The sequence below is a fragment of the Zingiber officinale genome, chromosome 6B, assembly GCF_018446385.1.
Source record: "Zingiber officinale cultivar Zhangliang chromosome 6B, Zo_v1.1, whole genome shotgun sequence".
In the NCBI taxonomy this organism is placed as follows: domain Eukaryota; kingdom Viridiplantae; phylum Streptophyta; class Magnoliopsida; order Zingiberales; family Zingiberaceae; genus Zingiber; species Zingiber officinale.
This window is the reverse complement of record NC_055996.1, coordinates 56,924,063-56,938,807: the sequence shown is the minus strand read 5'-3', so window position 1 is coordinate 56,938,807 and position 14,745 is coordinate 56,924,063.

Below are 14,745 nucleotides of genomic sequence, written 5' to 3'. Positions count from 1 at the left end.
GGTTGAGGCTGTCCGTAGAGTTCCAGTCTTTAGTCTCCTGCAGATCGCGAGGATGTATTTTGTCTTTTGATTTCTTCTTGTACCTTTAGACTTGTTCTACTTTTGACACATGGACACTGTATGGTTTTGCTTTATTATCGATGAGTTTTATTTGGATGTGTTTTTGCTACATGCCTACTTGGATGGCAGAAGAGGTAAGTTCGTTGTGATTTATGTTTTATGGGTGTAGTGGAGTAGGATATTAGTTTTGAGTTTTATGAGTGTAGTTGAGTACGATGTTTTGAGATGTTTTACTTATCGTTGTTTTAGTTCACTATTATATTGTGTGGTTGTTGTTCAGTTCTTTTATTATTATTGTTCTGGCCGTGTTGGCCGTGTATATGATGGTTATGTTGAAGAAAAGTTTTAGATTGTCACCCGTATAGGGGAGATACTGCCGAAATTTTATTCGGGCAGGGACTACCTGGGGCGTGACCAATTGATTTGGTATTAGAGCCAGGTTGGCGATACTTGTTGTTTTTCATGTTATGGATTTTCGAAAGTATCTGATAACAATTTATTTGGTATCAGAGTGGGCTACGAATACCTGCTTTTGGTGTTCTGGATTTTAGGGTTAGCCCAAGTTTGTTAGTTAACTTGGGTATTTATTTTTGGATTTGTATGGATTTCCGTTGGTTTTCTCGTACGAAATTTCGGGGTAAAATGGGGACTGGACAATGACAGAACATTTCCAGACGACGGATAGGTATGATGTTTCTATTTTATAATTTTGGTATTCGTATTAATACTTGGGTAGCATAGATATCTTTATTGGTCATAAAGAGATATGTAACCTATCTTGGAAACTAGTTTTCAAAACTTGGTTAGACTCCTTTGTAGTTGACCTTGTCTTTATCTTGCTTTAGAAATACTGTAATTTTCTTTGCAGTGCTGACCATCTACTATTTTAGTTTGTTGTATATCTGCATATAGGACTACATATATGGCCATAACAATGCCATATCCGGTTGCCTAAGCCATTAGTCCCATATATTGAAGAGAAGCTAAGTGTTGTGGTCCACAATTGTATACATTACTAGTGATGTGGTCACCTACTACAATGCCTAGGTAACATATTAAAACCATTTGTTTTCTAAATTGGCTTGACTATCAGTGCTAGGATAAATAGAATGACAATATTTATCAATAAAGGCAAGTGTGCTAAATTTCCTAGTACTATTGGTATACAAACGCCCAACTTAAATATATATAATAAAATAAAATATAATAAATATAATAATAATAACTATAAATTAAACTCTTCCTAACATCTTAATTGGTTAACTAATTAACTCTAATGTAATTTATTGCTTAATAGGGTAAGATTGATTTAAACTAGTAAACCTATATGATAAAGTGGTATAGAATGTTACTCATATCTCAATACATCTATATTGACAAATATTACTAGTTATGAATGTCGTATTTATGAACCTGCTGAGGTTTCCCGTACCTTTATACGGGAGATTGGTAGATTACCCACCTTCAGACCGCAGCGACTGACTGTCTCTCTACCATCCGGTGATACCTTGGACGTCACTCAGGAGGTCAGAGATTGCCCGTTAGATTATGACAACATGATACTTACGGTAGATCTTTTAGTACTGGAAATGATCGACTTTGATATTATTCTTGGCATGGACTGTTTGTCAGCATATCATTCCACTGTTGATTTCCAGACGAGGGTGGTCACATTTCGGCCTCCGAACCAACCCTCGTGGGATTTCACTGGCATCAGAGACGACGACATATCGATCATTTCGGTGATTCATGCTCAGAAGCTGCTGTCAAGGTTTTCTATTATCTTTGATTCATACTGAAGACGGCAGTAGTTCTCAACTCTCCGATGTTCCAGTAGTCCGAGAGTATCCGGATGTATTTCCAGAGGAGCTACCAGGTTTGCCTCCCAGAAGGCAAGTGGAGTTTGCTATTGAGTTGATTTCGGGAACCGTGCCTACATCGAAAGCTCCTTATCGTATGACACCAAAAGAGTTGAACGAACTGAAGATTCAACTCTATGAGCTTTTAGACAGGGGATTTATATGCCCTAGTGCTTCTCCATGGGGTTCTCCGGTATTATTTGTCAAGAAAAAGGATGGTACACTGAGGTTGTGCATTGACTATAGACAACTGAATGCAGTGACAATCAGAAATAATTAACCATTACCACGGATCGAGGATTTGTTTGATCAGCTTAGAGGTATATCAGTGTATTCTAAGATTGATCTGCGATCCGGATATCATCAGCTGAGAGTCAGAGAATCTGATATTCAGAAGACAGTATTCCGTACCAGATATGACCCTTATGAGTGTTTGGTAATGGCATTTGGGCTTACCAATGCTCTAGCGGTGTTTATGGATTTGATGAACCGTATCTTCTTGGAGTATCTTGATCAGTTTGTTATCGTTTTCATCGATGACATATTGGTCTACTCGCGTTTCGAGGAGGAACATGCACAGCATCTTCGCACAGTCTTAGAGACTCTTCGATGACAACAGTTGTACGCAAAGTTCAGCAAGTGTGCTTTCTGGCTATCCTCTATCGATTTTCTGGGGCATGTGGTCTCTAGCAGAGGTATTTCAGTAGACCCTCAGGAGATCGAGACTGTCACCAGTTGGGAGCAACCGAAATCAGTTAAGGAGATCTGTAGTTTTCTGGAACTAGCAGGATATTACAGACGGTTCGTCGAGGATTTCTCTCGGATTGCTATGCCACTGACACGCCTGACTAGCAAAGGCATGAAGTTCACTTGGATCGAGGACTGCAAGACCAGCTTCCAGGAGTTGAAGCGGAGATTAGTGTCAGCTCCAGTTTTGGTTTTGCCCGTTGGAGAGGACGGATATGTACTCTACACTGACGCGTCTCTTCAGGGTTTGGGTGCTATTCTAATGCAGCACGGCAGGGTAGTTTCCTATGCTTCTCGACAGTTGAAGGAGTATGAGAAGAACTACCCAGCACATGATCTGGAGCTAGCCGCCATCATCTTTGCTCTAAAGATTTGGCGGCATCATCTGTACGACATTACCTTTGAGATTCTTACGGATCATAAGAGTCTCAAATATATTTTCACTCAGAAGGAACTTAATCTCCGATAGAGGAGATGGATGAAGTTCCTGAAGGATTATGATTGTACCGTTAGCTACCACCTGGGGAAAGCTAATGTGGTTGCCGATCCACTTAGCAGGAAGTCCAGAGGGACTTTGGCTTACCACCGAGTTTCAGTCACAGACTTGGTTTAGGGTTTCTCCGAGTTGGGACTTTGGAGCAGGGACAGACAGAGCAGGGTATTTTGGTTACCATGGTTGCTCAGTCGTCGATCAGGATGAGGATCCGAGAGGCCCAGGCCGGTGATCAGTATTTGTAGTTTATTGGCAGCCAGATAGCTTCCGGGCAGCAGACCGAGTTCACATGAGATGAGGAGGGTATTATATACTTCCAAGACAGATTATGTGTACCTCAGTCTCACCCCGTCTTACAGGAGCTACTTCAGGAGGCTCATCGCTCTCGATTTGCGATCCATCCAGGTGGAACCCGCATGTATCGAGATTTGAGTCGTTCTTATTGGTGGAACGGTATGAAGAAAGACATCGTGGAATTTGTAGCTAGATGTCATGTCTGTCAGCAGGTGAAGGCTAAGCACCAGAGACCTGCCGGATTACTTCAGCGGATTTCTATTCCTGAGTGGAAATGGGAACACATTACCATGGACTTTGTGGTGGGTTTGCTTAGGACACAACGAGGCCATGACATGATTTGGGTAATCATTGATCGATTATCCAAATCGACGCATTTCTTAGCAATTCGGAAGACTGATTCCCTGGATCGATTGGCAGATATGTATTTCTGGGAGATCATCAGATTACATGGTGTTCGTTTAACTATTATTTCAGATAGAGACCCTCGGTTCACGTCTCGATTCTTGCAAAGTCTGCAGTAGGCCTTGAGCACTTAGCTCTATTTCAATACAGCTTTCCATCCGCAGACAGATGGATAGTTAGAGCGGACCATTCAGACTCTAGAGGACTTGCTGAGGTTATGTGTATTGGATTTTGGAGGCAGTTGGGAGGACCATTTGCCATTGGTAGAGTTCGCCTACAACAACAGCTTTCATTCGGCTATCCAGATGGCACCGTTTGGAGTGTTGTATGGTAGGCCTTGTCGGACACCCACCCTTTGGGATGAGGTTAGGGAGGCCCAGTTGTTGGGACCTCATAGAGCTCAACATGAGGTAGAGTTGGTCCGTACTATCAGACGGAGGATGTCAGAGGCGTAAGACCGCCAGAAGAGTTATGCTGATCGGAGACGCAGACCCCTGGAGTTCCCTACTGGCGACCATGTATTTCTGCAAGTGTCACCCACGAAAGGGTTGAAGAGGTTTGGCCTTAGAGATAAGCTAGCTCCGCGGTACATTGACCCTTTCCAGATCCTGGAGAGGATTAGAGCAGTAGCTTATCGGCTGGCACTACCACCGTCCCTGGCAGGCATTCACGACGTATTCCATGTATCTATGCTGAGGATATATGCACCCGACCTGACACATGTGCTGACAAATAACTCAGTTCCCGTTCAGTCTGACGTCACTTATGAGGAGGTTTCGGTACGGATTCTGGATTGGAAAGAGCGTTAGTTGTGGAACACGACTATCTGACTGGTTAAAGTTGGATGGTAGCATCATTCGGATGAGGAGGCTACCTGGGAGCTCGAGGATACTATCCGAGCTCGATACCCCCATCTTTTCACATGAGGTATGTGAGTTATTTTCCGTTCAGTATTTATACTCTTTACTTGTTGATTAGTATTTGCTGATGGTAGATAACAAAATTTGGGGGACCAAATTTTATTAGTGGGGGAGAATGTAAAATACCGAAAAATGGTGAATAATGATAAGGGTAATTTCTAATATTTTTAAAAAAATTTTAGAAATTTTTCGGAGACCGTATGGACGAGTTTAGGGGGATAAAACTGGGCTCCAGGAAAGCCTATTTAGGCTACCCCATTTAAACGAGGAAAAGTTAATTTTTCCTTTTTCTTTCACTTCCTCCGAACTCGTGCCCGACGCCGTTTCCTCCTCCTTCGCGTCATCTCCTCCGATCTGCCCTAACCGCAAGCGGCGGTTTCTTCCTCCCTTCGGTATAAAAGTCGTGGCCGAGGGTTTTTGCAACCCTTTCTCTTCCCCTTCCCCGCGAGTACAAAGACTCACCACCTCTTCTCCTCTCTCGAGCACCGGTAGCCGACTAAACCTCTCTACCCTCTGCGAAGTCGCCACCGCCGCACGGAGCAGCGTGACGCCCTACAACCGATGCCTCACCGAAGCTTCCCTTCCTCATGCCTTTAATCTGGAGCGATTGCTGCCTTGTTTCTACCCTGTGCGCCGCCGTCTCTATTGACACTGTGCCCTAGGTCGTCGAAAATCGAGAGCTCAAGAAGGCGACAGAGGGTAGCAGTAATCCGGCCAGTGGGATTGAAGGTGAGGGCTTAGGGTTTGGTTTTTCAATTCTGTGCTCTGATTCTTATCCTGTCATGAGCAGCACTTGGGTTGGGTGGAAGGTTATGCTAACTAAGCATGGTAGTCTCTAATTGTAGATTAATTACGACGGTGGTGTATCTGGTTTTCAACGGCTGCCCCTATTCCGACAGCAACTACCTGTTGTGGACCAACATAAGAGACTTTGGTGTTGAGGTAAGATACTTAATTAGGTTGGATTAGGTATGAGTTGGATTGTGTAATTAGTTGTACATGTGTAAATGGAATTAGGTTTATGTTATTGTGTTGATTAGGGTTTTGCCCTAATTTAGTGTAAGAGGTTTTATTTAGCTATTTATAGGAATGTAGCTAAATAAATATATTTATGTTGGTGATACAGGACTTTGACGCGAGCGAGCGAGTATCTCGACGTCAGATTTGGACCGGATACGATCCCTTTATTGGAGGTGGGTACTTTGACTTTATGTCATTTGATATGCATAGTAGTGTTTTTAACAAATAGCAATGATTATGCTTCTTATCTGCTTCAGTTGGTCACTACCCGATCTATTACATGCTTGTTTTGTTTATATGTTATGCACTTCATGATAATATCTACCTGATTATACATGCCTATAGGGGTAGTGACACAACCATGTTTTTATTATGTTCAGGACCTAGGTTTTGATACCTTATTTGACCTGTGTACCTTGACTATTGATTTGGTCAATTTGTTCTAGGGTACACATTATATATATGGATAGGTTCAGGATATTTTCTATGCTTAGTGTCATGCACCATCTCCCATGATTGCATGTTGTGCGATAGTTGACTCCATTATTGTTGAGCACATCTCCAGTTACATGGATCTGCACACACAACCACTCATGGGTTAGTGATTTTTATCAGGCAGGGTGTGTTGCAGCAGGTGCTCTGTCGATGCTCCACTGGTCCACTCATGGGTAGCGTGATGTAGTATGGTAGCACGTCAGGGATCCCTCCTCTGGACTGGCTTAGGGATATGAGAGCATTGAGCTTCCCCACTTATGCTTTGGGGTAGGAGGATAGGTGTACTCCGACAGCATCCCGTCTACTCGGTCACTTATCAGGAACAGTGATGGTAGAATGCACGGTTGTCACAGCTCTACCCACTCGATCTCACCATCGTGTGTGAGATGGTCGACTGACGTCAGGGGTGACCAGGACATGTCATTGGCATCATATGCATGATGCATTTATTGCTTGTGTTTGCTGTATTTATTTGCTGCATTTGGATGGATGCATATGATTGACATGCATATAGGATTTATGACACTCTCGGTCTAACGACCGTGTTATATTTATACTCAGGTCCTAGTTAGTACAGTTTTCTCCTGTTTATTCAGTTGCATTTTATCTTTCTTATATTAGGAGACTATACGCATGATTACTTCTAGTTGTTATTTTCTTACTATGCATATCGATATTACCCACTCAGGAGTTGACTCACCCCGTCGTTATTATTACATTTCAGGTTAAGGCTATCCGGAGAGTTCCAGTCGTTAGTCCCCTGCAGATTGCGAGGATGTATTTTGTCTTTCGATTTCTTCTTGTACCTTTAGACTTGTTCTACTTTTGACACATGGACACTGTATAGTTTTGCTTTATTGTCGATGAGTTTTATTTGGATGTGTTTTTGCTACATGCCTGCCTGGATGATAGAAGAGGTAAGTTCGTTGTGATTTGTGTTTTATGGGTGTAGTGAAAAACGTGTGCGACGTTCGAGGGATAAGAAGCTGGTTCGAAAGCCTGCTTGAGGAGAAGGCCAGAAATTAGGTTCGGGTGAGCCCTATTTCGGTTGGCCACAATCACCCAAGTGATCGAAACTTTGGACGCCTTTATGAAGATGAAGAAAAGCTGAAGAAGCCATTGGAGGCGCCCTCAATAGTGTTGAGGGCGCCCTCAACATTGAAGGTGCCCTCAACATTGTTGAAGGCGCCTTCAACATTGAAGGCTTGAGGGCGCCCTCAACTGGGTCAACTCGATCGTTTGTGCGCGGATAAAGTTTTATCCGCTCACCTCGGCTGGAGGCGGCCTCAACCTCATTGGAGGCACCCTCAAGGCTCGAAATAAGTTTTCCAGGAGTTATATAAGGGCCCCTGGAACTAGGAAATTATTCAATCAACTCTGTATCAACTTCCTAGCAACTGTTTGAGCTTCTATTGTATAAAAGGTTTCTCTGCCTTCAGAGAAGGAGACTTTTTTAGTGTTCTTTCCAACCGCATTGGATTAATAACCATCTAGGTTGTAACCAAATCAAAAGTCTGGGTCTTTTTTCTTACTGTTTTATTTTTATTTTATTTTATTATTGTTGTCATTCTTAAGTTGAAAGAATGAGGAGGGTTTTGTTTTATTTGCAGGCAATTCACCCCTCCCTTCTTGTCGGCCCAGCTACACCAATAAGTGGTATCAGAGCTAGACCGCCTCAGAAGGACTAACCACCGTCTGAAGCAACAAAGATCAAGACGATGGCGGGAACAAGTATTCATCCCCCAAAATTCGATGGAGACTTCGCTACGTGGAGACGATGAATGGAGGTATTTTTTAAAACAGATTTCGATATTCTTATAACTATGAAATATGGTTTTACAGCTCCAAAAGACAAAGAAGAATACCAATGGATGAAGAATGAGCAATCCAATTTCATGTCCAAAGGAAAGACAGAGTTCCATCTGCTCAGCGTACTACCGCCCCAGGAGGTAAGTCGGATCAGAAACTATGACTCCGCCAAAGACCTCTGGGAAAAATTCCTGGAGCTCCACGAAGGCACCTTAGAAGCGAAATTAGCAAGGCGCGATATCCTCTGGACTCAGCTGATAAATCTCCGGATGAACAACGGCGAAAAGGTAGCACAACTCCTAGCAAGAATAAAGGAGCTGATAACTCAACTGACCAATCTCGGAGAATCGGTAACGAACCGAGATTCTATCCGGTATGCTCTCAATGCCTTCCCAAGAACTCCAGAGTGGGCGTCCTTAGTAGATGTTTACTACATCTCTAAGGACTTTAAGGTAAGTACTTTAGAAAATTTATTTTCTACTTTTAACTTCACGAGTCTCGAATTGCAGAGCCGAAACAAATAGAAAAATCAGATCTCAATGTTGCCCTACAAGCCAAGATGGACGATCCCGACTCCGAAGCATCGATCGATGAAACGGAAGCGGCGCTATTGGTAAGAAAATTAAATAAGTTTATTAAGACTAATAAATTTAGATTGTCACGCCCCAGAAGAGTCCCTGTCCGAAGAAATTTCGGCAACATCTCCCCTGTACGGCGGACAATCTGAAACTTTCTACATCGTCCTCTGGGCCACATATAACTCGGCCAACACGGTCGGAACAATAACAATAATATAAACAATCACCCACGCAGGTAATAATTTAACAAACTGTGATAGTGATAATATGACTCAAAAACAACCCTACTCAACTATGCCCATAAAGCTCAAAACATATTCCTACTCCACTACACTCATAAAGCTCAAATCCGACGATAAGATCAACTTACCTCTTCTATCATCCAGGCAGGCATGTAGTAAAACAAATTCAAATAAAAACTCATCGACAATGTCTATATAAGATCCAAGTGTATCAAACTAAAACAAGTCTCAACATAGTCTAGTAAAAGACACCAAAGGATAAATAAATATCCTCGTGGACTATAGGGGACGAGCGACTGGAACTCTCTGGACAGCCTCAACCTGAAAATAACAACGGAGGAGGGTGTAAGTCCAACACTCAGCGGGTAACAACTGATATGCATAATAAAGAATATAACAACTAGCACTAATCATGTGTACAGTCTCTTGATACAAGAAAGATAAATGCAATTGAGGAAAACAGGAGAAAATTTTACTAACCAGGACCAAGGTATAAGGATAACAGGGTCGTCAGACCGAGAGTGTCATAATCCTGTATACATGTCAATCATATGCATCCATATAAATGTAGCAAGTAAATGCAACAAACACAAGCAATAAATGCATCATGCATATGATGCAAATGACATGGTCACTCCTGATGCCAGTCAGCCATCTCACACACAATAGAGAGACCGAGTGGGTAGGGCTGTGACAACCGTGCACTCTGCCATCACTGCCCCTGATGAGTGACCGAGCGGACGGGATGCTGTCGGAGTACACACATACTCCTACCCCAAATCATAAATGGGGGAGCGCAATGCTCTCATCTCCCAGTACACCATGACGGGGAGGGATCTCTGACGTGCTACCATGCTGTGTCACACTACCCATGAGCGGACCAATGGAGCACCGAACAGAGCAAAACTGACGTGCTACCATGCTGCGTCACGCTACCTATGAGCGGACCAACGGAGCACCGACAGTGATGAAACTCATGATGTGCTCAACAATAATGGAGCAGACTATCGCACAGCGTGCAATCATGCGAATGGTGCATGATACTAAGCATGGCAAAATACTGAGCAGCATAGCAATAATCCATATACAAGTAAAATGTGTACCATCAGGAAGTGAATCGAATCAAAGTACACAGACCAGATAAGGTATCAAAAACCCTAGGTCCTGAACATGATAAATAACATGGTTGTGTCACTACCTCTAAAAATAGGCATAATCAGGTAAACACTAGCATGATGTGCAAAATAAATAAACATGCAAGCATGTAACAGGTCAGGTAGTGATCAACCGAAGCAAATGAGAAACATAATCATTGCTATATGTTAAAAAAATATTATTATGCATATCAAAAGGCATAAAGTCAAAGTACCCCCCTCCAACAAGAATAGTCCAATATTATCCAAATTCGACGTCGAGATACACGTCTCACGTCAAAGTCCTGTAGTACAGGGTATCCCGATTTAGCTAATTACATATAAATAAATTAGCTAAATCTAATCCTCAAGAAGCTAACACAAATCCAAATCCAATCTACATAATCCTACTAACCATATAATCCAAATTCACTACAAAATGTATCACGATCCTACACTTTACCTCAAATCGCAGCCGCTGATTGCTGCTGATCATTTACTGCTGGAATGAGGGCTGCCGGAATTGGGGCAACTGCTGGAAACTGTGGACGGAGTTACTGCTGTTATAGTTTTATTGTCGTCACTACCCAAGAACCACTGCTAGGCATCCTTCATAGTTAGACCATTCCCATAATGATTTCAAAACGCGAACCTCTACAAATCTTGCACCCAAAAGTAACCAGACTTACCCAATCGGCAGTTTACCTCTCTGGCGGAATCGGCACAGTGAAGAGAGGCGAGGCGTCGGCTGCGCCAGGAGGTGCTGAGAGGTTCTGGGCAATGCCGGCCGATCAACGATGACAGTAGCCAGTGGTGAGCGAAAGACAGCTAGGGCAAAGAGGGACAATGGTTGTGGCCCAAATCTAGGGCACAACACAAGAGGAAGGATGGCTCAGGGAGACTCAAGTGAGCAGTGGCGACAAACTAGGGCACGCGGCTGGAGGCGGTCGGCGCTATTCCATGCGGCGGCGACGCTCTGTAGAGGAATAGGGAGTGGCGTCGGGACGGTGGGGGGCACGCATGAGGAGCAAGGTGGCCGGCGCTCGTTTCTGCGCGCAGAGGAGAAGGGAAGGGAAAAGCAGAAGGAAAAATGGTCGGCAGTGGCGAGACTAGGCCGAAGGTTTTTGATCGCGAGGGGAAGCGGCGGTTTTTGCGGCGCCGGTTAGAAGAGGGCGGTTAGGGCAAGCGTCGGGCGCGAGAGAAGGGGCTCGGGGAAGAGGGAAACGACGAGGGAAAGAAATAAAAGAAAATAAAAATAAAAAGAAAAGAAAAAGAAAATAAAGAAAATCAATATTTTCTCGTTAAAACGGGGTAGCCTAAACAGGCTTTTCCCGAGCCCCGTTTTTATCCCCATAAACTCATCCATACGAGCTCCGAAAAATTCCGGAAAATTCCCTTATTATTATTCGCCTATTTTCGGTATTTTACATTCTCCCCCACTAATAAAAATTTGGTTCCCAAATTTCGTTATCTATCATCAGCAAATACTAACAACAGATAAAGAATATAAATGCTGAACGGTAAATTAAATCACATACCTCAAGTGAAAAGATGGGGATATCGAGCTCGGATCGTATCCTCGAGCTCCCAAGTAGCCTCCTCGTCCGAATGATGCTGTCATCCGACTTTAACCAGCCGGATAGTCTTGTTCCTCAACTGACGCTCCTTCCGGTCCAGAATCCGTACCGGAATCTCCTCATAAGTGACGTCAGGCTGAACTGGAACTGAGATATCTGTCAGCACATGCGTCGGGTCGGGTACGTATCTTCTCAGCATAGATACGTGGAATACATCGTGCACGCCTGCTAGGGATGGTGGTAGTGCTAGCCGGTAAGCTACTGCTCCAATCCTCTCTAGGATCTGGAAAGGGCCAATGTATCGCGGAGCTAGCTTACCCCTGAGGCCAAATCTCTTCACCCCTTTCGTGGGTGAAACTCGCAGAAAAACATGATCACCAATAGAGAACTCCAAAGGTCTGCGTCTATGATCAACATAACTCTTCTGGCGGTCCTGTGCCTCTAACATCCTCCGTCTGATAGTACAGACCAACTCTGCCTCCTGCTGAGCTCTATGAGGTCCCAACAGCTGGGCCTCCCCAATCTCATCCCAGAGGGTGGGTGTTCGACAAGGCCTACCATACAACGCTTCAAACGGTGCCATCTGGATAACCGAATGAAAGCTGTTGTTGTAGGCGAACTCTACCAATGGCAAATGGTCCTCCCAACTGCCTCCAAAATCTAGTACACAAGATCTCAGCAAGTCCTCTAGAGTCTGAATAGTTCGCTCTGACTGTCCATCTGTCTGTGGATGGAAAGCTGTACTAAATCGGAGCTGAGTGCCCAAGGCCTGCTGCAGACTCTGCCAGAAACGAGACGTGAACTGGGGGTCTCTATTGGAAATGATAGTCAAAGGGACACCATGTAATCTGATGATCTCCCGGCAATATAGATCTGTTAATCGATCGAGGGAATCTGTCCTCCGGATCGCTAAAAAGTGTGCGGATTTGGTTAATCGATCAACGATTACCCAAATCGCGTCATGACCTCGTTGTGTCCTAGGCAAACCCACCACAAAGTCCATAGTAATATGTTCTCATTTCCACTCAGGAATAGGAATCCGCTGAAGTAGGCGGCAGGTCTCTGATGCTCAGCCTTCACCTGCTGACAGACAAGATATCTAGCTACAAATTCCGTGATGTCTTTCTTCATACCGTTCCACCAGTAGGAACGTCTCAAATCTTGATACATGCGGGTCCCGCCTGGGTGGATCATAAATCGAGAGCGATGAGCCTCCTGAAGTAGCTCCTGTAAGATCGGATGAGACTGAGGTACGCATAATCTGCCTCGGAAGTATATAATACCCCCCTCGTCTCGTGTGAACTCGGTCTGCTGCCCGGAAGCTATCTGAGTGCTAATGAACTGCAAATACTGATCACCAGCCTGGGCCTCTCGGATCCTCATCCTGATCGATGACTGAACAACCATGTTAACAAGAATACCCTGCTCTATATGTCCCTGCTCCTCAAGGTCTAACTCGGAGAAACCCTGAACCAAGTCTGTAACTAAAACTCGGTGGCAAGCCAAAGTCCCTCTGGACTTCCTGCTAAGTGCATCGGCAACCACATTAGCTTTCCCCGGGTGGTAGCAATGGTACAATCGTAATCCTTCAGGAACTCCATCCATCTCCTCTGTCGGAGATTAAGTTCCCTCTGAGTAAAAATATATTTGAGACTCTTATGATCAGTGAGAATCTCAAATGTAATGTCGTATAAATGATGCCGCCAAATCTTCAGAGCAAAGATGATGGCAGCTAACTCCAGATCATGAACTGGGTAGTTCTTCTCATGCTCCTTCAACCATCAAGAAGCATAGGAGACTACCCTGCCATGCTGCATCAGAACAGCGCCCAAACCTTGAAGAGACACGTCGGTGTAGAGTACAAATCCATCCTCTCCAGAAGGTAAAACCAAAACTGGAGCCGACACTAATATCCGCTTCAGCTCCTGAAAGCTGGTCTCACAATCCTCGGACCACGTGAACTTCATGCCTTTCCTGGTAAGGCGTGTCAGCGGCATAGCAATACGCGAGAAACCATCGACAAAACGTCGGTAATATCCAGCCAGTCCCAGAAAACTGCGGATCTCCTGAACTGATTTCGGCTACTCCCAACTGGTGATAGCCTCGATCTTCTGAGGGTCTACCGAAATACCTCTGCTAGAGACCACATGTCCCAGAAAACCGACTGAGGATAACCAGAATGTACACTTGCTGAACTTCGCGTACAGCTGATGTCGTCGAAGTGTCTCCAAGACTATACGAAGATGTTATGCATGCTTCTCCTCAGAATGCAAGTAGACCAATATATCATCGATGAAAATGATAACAAACTGATCCAGATACTCTAGAAAGACGCGGTTCATCAAGTCCATAAACACCGCTGGAGCATTGGTAAGCCCAAATAGCATTACCAAAAACTCATAATGACCGTATCTGGTACAGAAAGCTGTCTTCTGAGTATCAGATTCTCTGACTCTCAACTAATGATACCCGGACCACAGATCAATCTTACAATATGCTGATGTACCTCTGAGCTGATCAAACAAATCCTCGATCCGTGGTAAAGGATATTTATTTCTGACGGTCACTGCATTCAGCTGTCTGTAGTCAATACATAACCTCAGTGTGCCACCTTCTTCTTGACAAATAATACCTGAGAAACCCATGGAGAAACACTAGGGCGAATAAATTCCCTGTCTAAAAGCTCCTGGAGTTGAACCTTCAGCTCGTTCAACTCTTTTGGTGTCATACGATAAGGAGCTTTCGATGCCGGTGCGGTCCCCGGAATCAACTCAATAGCGAACTCCACTTTCCTTCTGGGAGGCAAACCCGGTAGCTCCTCTGGAAATACATCTGGGTACTCTTGGACCACCGGAACGTCGGAGAGCTGCGAACTACTGTTGTCCTCAGTACTAATCAAAGATAACAGAAAACCTTGACAGTCATGTGACAGCAGCTTCTGAGCCTGACTCGTCGAAATGATCGATATGCCGTCATCTCTGATGCAAGTGAAATCCCAAGAGGGTTGGTTCGGAGGCCGGAATGTGACCACCCTCGTCTGGCAATCAACAGTGGCATGATATGCTTACAAACAGTCCAAGCCATGTATAATATCAAAATCTATAATTTCCAAT